At 36.9% G+C, this 9,437-nt stretch overlaps 1 pseudogene; it reads right to left on the bottom strand.

The window, feature by feature from the left end:
* Nucleotides 1–12: 12 nt before the first annotated feature.
* The window catches only part of LOC113072655 (cyclic AMP-dependent transcription factor ATF-6 alpha-like), a 30,356-nt pseudogene continuing 20,931 nt past the window's right edge, over nucleotides 13–9,437 (bottom strand).

Below are 9,437 nucleotides of genomic sequence, written 5' to 3'. Positions count from 1 at the left end.
CTTACCATTGTAATTCATAGCTGGCAGAACCACAGACATCTTAGGGCGGCTGCCTTTGTTGTGGTTGTGGCGGGAAGGAGGAGGTGATCCTGTAAGCAAAAGGGAACAGCCATCAGCCAGCCACAAAAACACATGCACAAGGAGAGTTTAGTACATTGCTGAAGACATTGTTAAATTGCTCTGCTCACTGTTTAAAAGTCTGAAGCATCAATTTGGTTGCTAAAAAGTCTAACTTGCGTTGGACAGTGAGATTGAGACACAATACATTAAAAAAAAAAATTATCTTAATGCTTTTGATCAAAAATCAATTAAATAAAAAAAAAAAGTATATTGTGAAATAAGTATTTTTTAAAAAGCCATTCCTCCAGTCTTCAATGCTGCATGGTTTTCAGAAATCATTCTAATATTCTGATTTGGTGCACAAAACCTCTAAATATTAATGATCGAAGAAGTTGTACAGTTTTATATTTTTGCTTGAAAACCCATTATAAATTTATTTTCATGTTCCCACATTTCATTTTTTATGTTCTGAGGCATAAATAATTAACTTGAAACTGAAAAAAAGCAGCCAGTTTCCTACAGTGAAAGCAAACTTTGAACTTGAACTTAAAGACCTAGAGAGTGTAATGTAACACTAATAATCAGGTCAGAACTTTGTCTATGTTAGTCCAACTCAGTTGTACCAATTGGAGACATTCTCCAGTCAGGACACACAGCCTTGAAGACAGAAACCATATGGAAAGGAAAGCCCATGGCCCAGAGTTTATAATAACACTTTGTCTGTGCTATGGATGGGAAACGTCTTTTGTCATGTGACTTCAGTAAAATGTGTTTGTGCTTAAACCATCTGTTGTCACTGTACTAAAGCAGGAAGTTGAATTCACAATGGGACTCAAATAGTTTACCCAAAATGAAAGATTCTTTAACGGTCTTCTTTCATTCTTCTGAAAATAGTCCCCAGCTATTATCACTGAATGGATATCCATATCAGCTGAATGGTGTCGAAAACAATAAAACTCAACGGTTTAACTGTAGGGGAGTTGGAAAATGTGCCTATTTTTCAAAAAAGTGGAGTGTTTCTTTAAAGTTTAATACCTGCTCCCGACCAGTAGAATGAATGAATAAATATTTTTACTGTACCAGATATTTGTACTTGAACTACATCAAGAACAGAAGGACAAGGTCTTCATAATTTTTTACAACTTTTTTTTTTTTCTGAGAACTGGTCAAAATGAATTTTGATAAAACAAGAACAGGTAGGACTAAGAATGGGGTGAAAGCTTAATTCAGTTACATAATGAATTAATATTAGGAACATAACACTTTTTGCCATTACTATCAATTAAGACTTCTGCTCAAGGCCTTAATTTGTTGAAGGCTGAATTAAAATTTCTTAATACCATTTTAAGACCCAGAGAAACCCTGTGGTAAGTAAATGAAGATAAAATATAATCTAGTTCCCTAGACTAGATTATGACAATGAGGTCTTTTATGAAGAGCAGTGGCCAAGTTCTTTCGTTGTGTCCGGCAGGTGACTTGAACATTTCTTTTAACCCATGGAAGAAATTCTAGTGCCGTTGAGAGGAAAGTTGAAAAAGTGAGTGACAGAGTGAAAGGGTAAGTAACTATTGTATGGAGAATGATATGAGGAATACCAATCTCATCAGATAGATATGAATTTCCGCCAAATCTTAAGGTCTAAGGGCTCAAAGGGAGCTGCAATGAGAGGATAGTGTGATCAGCTTACATGAGGATGACAATGGAAACATCCCTAGCTCAGTTCGAAAGTTTGCAGCAACTCTGAAAGATCAGAGAGCTTGATTCAATGGAACAATGAAATAAACACTATTAGGCTGCAAACACAGTCCAGAGAAAGATGCAGGGTTCACTGCACATGAAGGGGAGAAAAGAAAAACAAAACAGGACAAGCAAAATCTCAGAGACACATGCAACCTAGGAAACATAACACACACACATTTTGAAATAAAATATTACATGAATTTCCTCATTGATTTTTGATGTTCTCATTTCTAACTGGAACAATAAACAACCACTTTCCTTATTTAAAATAAAGAATGTTTTAAAAAAATTGTTTACTCGCCAATGGTTATTTGAATTCATTTTTCTCTTGTACAGCAAAAATGGTGGGTGACAATTTTCATTTTTGGTTGAGCTATCCGTTTTTCCTATTCAGAATACGGAAGTGTAATACTAATACTAATGTATTGTACTCTTTAGATTTTCGACAAGAAATTTTATTTGCCTTCTTTTGGACCCCATGTCCATGCACCATTAGTAATGCAACATTAGGGAAAATACATTTATAATTTTTTTTTTTTTTATCTGTCTACTACTTACAATAGTTCATACATTGGAAGTTAATGCGTTTGAGTTTTAGATGTCTAGGATTGCAACATGATGGGTTAGTTATTGAGCTAATGTTCTTAAATGGAGGTCCACATCTGAGGAGGTTTTAGGAGGAACTGAGTCAATGTTGTGAAAGTCGGACTTCCCAAAAGACTGAATAAACCTAGAGACTTAAAACATAAAAAAAACAGGGCAGTGGTCTGAATATGACTAAACCAATCCAACATCTTCTGGCTCAACTAATCTAAGATGGGGCTCATTTTGTTTGGTTGAGATTAATAAACACTAAAACAAAGACAACTTTGATTTTTGAGTCTTTAAATCAAGTTTTGTTGGGGAAAAACATGGGGGGGGGGGTGAACAGTTGGCAAAGCAGTCCTACAAAAAACATCTTTATTTTCTGATTATGAGTCACTGACATGAGTCATTTGTTTGTTTTCACAAAAAAAAAAGAAGTGGAGACCTGTTTGGCATTACAAAAAAAAAATATCTTCAGGATGAAAAGAGAGAGTGATAACTATTTACTGTCACATCCCATGCAAACTGGTTAAATATTTTATTACAATAATTTAGCTTTTTGCTTTGGGCCACTGTGAATGTGGATACGCCTGTCCGCCATTCCCTTTGTAACAAAAGAGATTTAAGATTATTTCAAATATTTCGGCCAACATTTTTTGTATCTTCCAAGTGAATAATTAAAAGCAGGTACCGAGAGTATGGAAATAAATATTAAACACACAAAGAATAAGGGTGGAACTGATGAAAGATGAAAAAAAAATTGACCAGATTACCACAATACAGTCTGACCCAAATGAATGACATCCAGCTTGAGATCATGAACATATGCATGAAAAATCAGACCTGAGTCATCGGAATAACTCTTAGCTGACCAAGTCTGTTCACCTATTACAAAGATGGAAACTAGCCAACAACAAAAAAAGTGACTCAAATAAAATTGTTTAAAGATAAAACAAACTATCAATGTGCACTAAAATAGCCAAATCATAGCTCACTTTCAGAATGTGATGTTTAGGGGTTGGTGAATCTGACATTAAATTAAAAATGTTACAAGCAAAGTGATTACAGAAAAAAAAAAAAAAACGCACATACCATGAATAATAACAAACAAAAAAGTCTTTAGTCCAAACAGCCTCAAACAAATCTCTTGATTTTGACGATTCTCTGCCATAAATCTCACAAACTTTAGCAAACAGACGGAGTAATTGTTCTGTTGTGCAGGTCATCTGACATAAAATCTGGGTACCCCTGAATCATAAATAACCTGGGAATGCCAGACAGAGAGGTTTTATTGTAATATAATCGTATTATACTTTATACAGGCAACCCTTTACATTGCGAATAAATCACTCACATATGCAACTAAATCTTCGCTCTGGCGACTAAATTATGTCCAATATTAGCCAATGGATAATAAATTATATGATTTTACTCGCCAGTGTGTTAGTTGAAGGCCAAGTATAAGTTTAGCACAGATATATTTTCACTCGCAAATACTCTGACTTTGACTGAGGGCTTCAGAGTTTCACTCTCTGTCAGGCGATCTGTGCTTTTTTTCAGTTCATTTCAATGATTGCGCAGCGCACCTGTATTTAATGTACCATAAACTCTAGTGTGAAGGTGCACAAATCGCCGTCACTTTCACACACACGCAGAGACTGAGAGAGAGAGAAAAAGACAGAGAGAATTGATGCGCTACATTTAAACAATATTATTTGTTGTATTTTCCCGTCAAAATAACGTTGATCCTATGGAAGACTTCAGCTTTTAAGATGGCGGAGGGGTACGATGGTGTTTCATGTATTGAGAGTTGTTCACGGTGTTAGAGATGGATTCTCATGCTTTTACAGAAACACTGAAATCACCAAAAAGAACCACAAACAGTCCAATTAAAATGTTCAGTTAAAATGACTAATATGCATTCAAACATGGTTATCATTCGAGTTTACTTCTAATTACTAAAGTTATATTCTTAAGCTGATCTGTGGAGATTATTTTTTTCACCTGTCAACCCTCTACGGACACCTTGGCAATTGAATTGCTATTGGCTAGTAAATATTGTAGTTTACTCGCCAGTCGCAGTTTTTTAAATATCTGAAAGTACACTATTAATATCAGTCAGTCAAGCTGCTTGCATATATTCATTTGAATATCACAGGGACATGCTAAATACTAGGTAGGTGGCATTACAAGAAGCACAGTGTGCTTTATTTCTAACAAGAACGATCGTTTACAAACTGAAGGTTTATAAAGACCTCCCAAGATCTGACACAAGCTAGAAGATTCTCTGACATGCCATTAAGATGGAAGAGTCTCAAGTGTCCCTTTATAATGGTGTGTGGGCTCTAAAACCAATGAAACACATCCTTGTGTGGCCACAGCCTGACAGAAAGCAGGTAGACAGATGAACAGACAGACAGGCAGACAGATGGGGAGGTCAACTTACCCGGCGGAAAGAGATCACATAGAATGTGTCCCCTCTTCTGTGGAGTTCATCAAAGAAGTCATTGTAGGTGCGGTGAGGGGCGTAATACACCTGCAGCTCGCTGCTGGGAGTCCTGAAACAGGACACAAACACTTCAAACTCTGATTTACATTTTGCCACTGATAACAACTGCCTGTGCTTGTACTAATGTTAGGTAAAAATCTGTACTGAATAAGGAATATGAAACATGCCGTGGTTATTAATTACAAAAAGCTGTATCGAATTTACTTTGCATACCTTTATAATATTAATATACTAAAATACCACGTAACCCAGAGCAAGTGAAAAGTTGAATTACAGTTCTCAGTAACCTCTTGATAAAACACTTTCTTTCCTGTGTGAATGTTGCCTTTTCCCTGTTGTCAGTGTGAAGCCATGGAATGACAGCCATGTTGATTTCTGGCCCAATGCACTGCTGAGGTCAGCTGAACTACAGCAGCCAGAAATATGATTTACCCTGAGGGACAGCATGTGTCACACCCAAAAAATGAAATTAAGAGATAAAACAAAAGACAATTAAAATAAAAATGCAGGAGGATGTGTCTGTAAGGTGTAAAAACATATTTTTTTTGGTGCAATAACCCTGGATAGATTTTAAGCAAACAAAAAAATGGCATTCATAATTTATCGTACTGTAATGTGGCATTTCCAAGTGACTTGAAGTGAGTTTGCAGTCTTTTGTGGAGGTCTGTCCTCTTAAGGACACAGCAGAATCCACTTGCAGTGTGGCTATCTGACTGCTATCAATTTCATCCTCTAGAAAATCTTGTAATTGTATTAACTACTGGAAAAATATTTTTTGTTAGTTTGAATCCTAACCCTAGGGTTGTGGGTTCGAGTCTCGGCTGACAATACCACGACTTAGGTTCCCTTGAGCAACCCCCAACTGCTCCCGGGGCTCTGGAGCATAAATGGCTGCCCACTGCTCTGGGCGTGTGTTCATGGTTTGTGTGTGTTCACTGCTGTGTGTGCGCGCACTTTGGATGGGTTAAATGCAGAGCACGAATTCTGAAGATGGGTCACCATACTTGGCTGAATGGCAAATCACACTTTAAGATTATGAATTTAACAAAAAAACTAAAAAAATTGGGGAAATGGCATGTACTGATACACAAAAATAAATTAATTGTGTGTGTCATAGTTTAAAATATCCCTCAAGCATTACTACCGCACAACAGCTTTGAAAAATGACATTAAAGGAAAAAAAAATAAAAGCTGGGACAGCCTTCTGTAGATCCACTCTTCAGATTTCTTCCAAATCTATCACATGTATGGGGCTTCAAACTTCACTGTGTTGTCTTGTAATACATTAATTCAAATTGTCCTCAGACCATTTCTCAGAATGCATTAGTGAACATTACGTCATTTATACAAAGTTTACATTACAAATAAAGGACAGAAATTTTCAAATTGAGCAACTACACAATGGAAAAAAAGCTATATAGCACTAATACAACACTACGGACTCAAGAACCAATGAAATTTTCCACACAACTTACTTTTCAGAGGAATCCGTGTACTGGATCTGTGTCATGATCTGTGGTACCTCATCCCGTTTATCAGCTGCTTTCTGTTCAACAAAAAAAGAAAAAAAATGTCACTTCCTTTTACCTATTAGATAGAGCATGCACAGTAAGACACGTGGAAATGTGCCTGAGCTCATATTTGCTTTAGTCTCTGCACTTGAGCTCCTGTCAGTGTGTGTTATTCTGAAAAAACAGCATCTCTCTCAGAATTTGTTTAGTTCTGTGCTCTGTGTGGACAGTGGACAGAATCTGGGAAACAGCCATCTGTCAACACACTAATCCATCTTCAATCATCCAACATCTCAGCACCCTGCATGACGACAGTATTTACATAGTGGCTCAATCTTGGTGACGGAAAGCAAACAATGTGGCGGTACCAGAGTATAATAGTGGAAGCAATCTAGTTTTGTTTTTCTTTGAGTTGTTTTTGTTGTTTATAGTGAGGACATTATTTCTCTGGAGGTAGAAATTCCTGTTTAAGACCACCAGGTCTTCTGGGCCGGAGATTTGTCCAGACCAGAAGGTCTTTAATGTGGTGGAAATGCATGGAAGGATTCCAGATTGGGCGATGGGAACCTATCGGTGGAAAATGGCTATCGGTGGATATGTGTGTATGCTTGTGTCTGTCAAGGAAGTTTCCCAACATAAGGCAGACACTTCAAACACAGAGCAGCCTTTCAAACAATCAACTTGCTGCAAATTATGTTTTTCTAAGTCATAACAAGCTGTCTATCAAACTGCTTTAACTATTAGTTATCTGATAAAAACAAATGATAAGGAACTAACGCAAACAACTACATCCTGATAAATTCTGCTTGCATAAATCACACAGCTTCACATTGAGCCAGAATGGGGTTAAAAGAATGGTTTCTGGAACTAGTTTAGTAACACTATTAATAACGTTATGAGAGGAGAATCTGCAACCCAATCTGGTGAAATCTCTTAAACGTTCATGCAATGTTATACCACAGAAAGCAGTCATGATAATTTACAGGATAAGGCTTTCTGGAGTAACAGTGCGGTTGAACATCTTGCTTAAGTGCACAATGGAGATAGATTAGCAATCACCCCTTTTGGGGTTTGAACCTCGGTTTCCAGCCCAGAGATCTTAAACCATAAGCTACTCCAACCTCACCCATGCGGCTAAACTCTGCTCTTATATTGTCTCATAGATTTGTGGCTGTTGGTATAACTTAGAAAATGTCAGCAGTCAATATGTTGTATGGCTAGGAAATAAAATGCATTTGTGTACACATTTCAATAACAATTCTTTGTGACATCTTTTGCCGCACCTTGTCTCCTTTGACTCATTTCATGTGAATGAAATCATCATCACTTGGACTGAACCTTGACAACTGGACAAACAGAAGTAGATAACTACGTTGTGCTGTTGTCATGGCAGGCATTCAGCACTTTCGGTCTTCTGTGCACAAGGCTCACAGCAAATAAACTGAACCCATTCATCTTTTCCCACCATTATGCATCCGGTGTTAATACATTTATGCTTCCTCTGTGTATTAAATAGTCAGACTGAGATACTTCTTAATGATATACATTACCAGTCAAAAGTCTGGGGTCAAAATAAATACATATATTCAGCATGACAACATTACTTTGAACAAAAGGGACAGTAAATACCGTTTTTTAAATTAAATGACCTCTGATTTTGAAAAAGTAGTGTAATATTATTAACATTATTTTATTGCATGAATTGTGGAAACTGTTGACTGCTGACTTCTATATAGAGTTTTTAAAGCTTATACAAACAATCAAATCAAATAGAGCTACTGACAGTGGTTTTGGAAGAGAATTAGACTCAGTTTGGAAATGGCTGTAAAAAAAAAAAAAGTCTAAGAGAGAAAAGACAGATTGACTGTTGTTTACTTTCCCAAGACTACTGGATTATACTAAGAGTGGGTTAAAAAGGAGTGAAAGCGATGAGCAGTGTGAAAGGAGAGGGTGCAAAGAGAGGGGTCTCACCCCAATGTAAACATTTTGAAAATCTATTTAAAGAAAATAAACAGTGTTATATCCTGGTGGTTCTCAGCTGCCTGTATCTGGGTTGGAGGTATGCACCCCAGTGTCTGCACTTGAGCCACACCGAAACAGATGTCATGATGAAGTTGAAAGTGAAAGAAACAAGGCTCTTCCGTCACTGCACAATGTCAAGACCCTTTGGTGTCTCTTGCTCTAACAAATCTGATGTGGTTTTCAATAAAAAAAATTTGGACGGATTAAACACAATATCAAAGAAATCCAAGATAAAATAAAAATAAAAGAATGATCAACAATTCAGCTTTAAATGACGAGAATCTAGATGTTTTTAGGTCATACCAGGATGGTTCTGTCTCTGAGTTGAGTGTTGCTCATGCGCCGAGTTTTGGTCTGTTCAACCTCGTGACGATGTACCCAGCCCCTCAGCTCATGCGCTATCCTATAGTTATGAGGAGAAGTAACATCTTTTCAGATTTCATAAGATGCCATGTGGTAATAAGAAGAATTATGTCATTCAAAACTGTATAGTTTAGTATATATAAAAAAAAAAGGTAAGACCACAAAGATATAAAATAATAATAATTTGTACAGGATACTGGTTTCAGGTAGAACCGTTTTATAAAAAGCCGATCTAATGGATGTTGGATGATACAAAGACTGCTATAATTATCTTTTATGGTCATCACAACAGAACTCAGATGTTTATATACCAGAGCTGTTGTTTAGGGCCATTGTAATAAAAATTCCTTTTCGGTTCGGTTCAGATCAGACTGGGCAAATCTGGGGCACTGTGGACCAGATGTTCTGTAATCTAAATCTGATAAGAACTGGCTTGTAACAAAACTGCCAGATAACTCTAACACTAACACTATTAAATATATATTAAAATAACATTTGAATAATCAACTGATGTAAAACAGGCTCAGTACTGACTTCATGCACTTGGTCCGGTTTACAGGTGGCTGGCAGGGTGGAGGAGTTCTGAAATACAGAGGATCCTTCACCACCATCAGTGCCTTCTGCTCCGATACCGCATCCTCTAACCT

Source organism: Carassius auratus, unplaced genomic scaffold, assembly GCF_003368295.1.
Source record: "Carassius auratus strain Wakin unplaced genomic scaffold, ASM336829v1 scaf_tig00009814, whole genome shotgun sequence".
NCBI lineage: Eukaryota > Metazoa > Chordata > Actinopteri > Cypriniformes > Cyprinidae > Carassius > Carassius auratus.
Note: the sequence above shows the minus strand (reverse complement) of the source record. Positions and strands in the feature narration are given on the sequence as shown.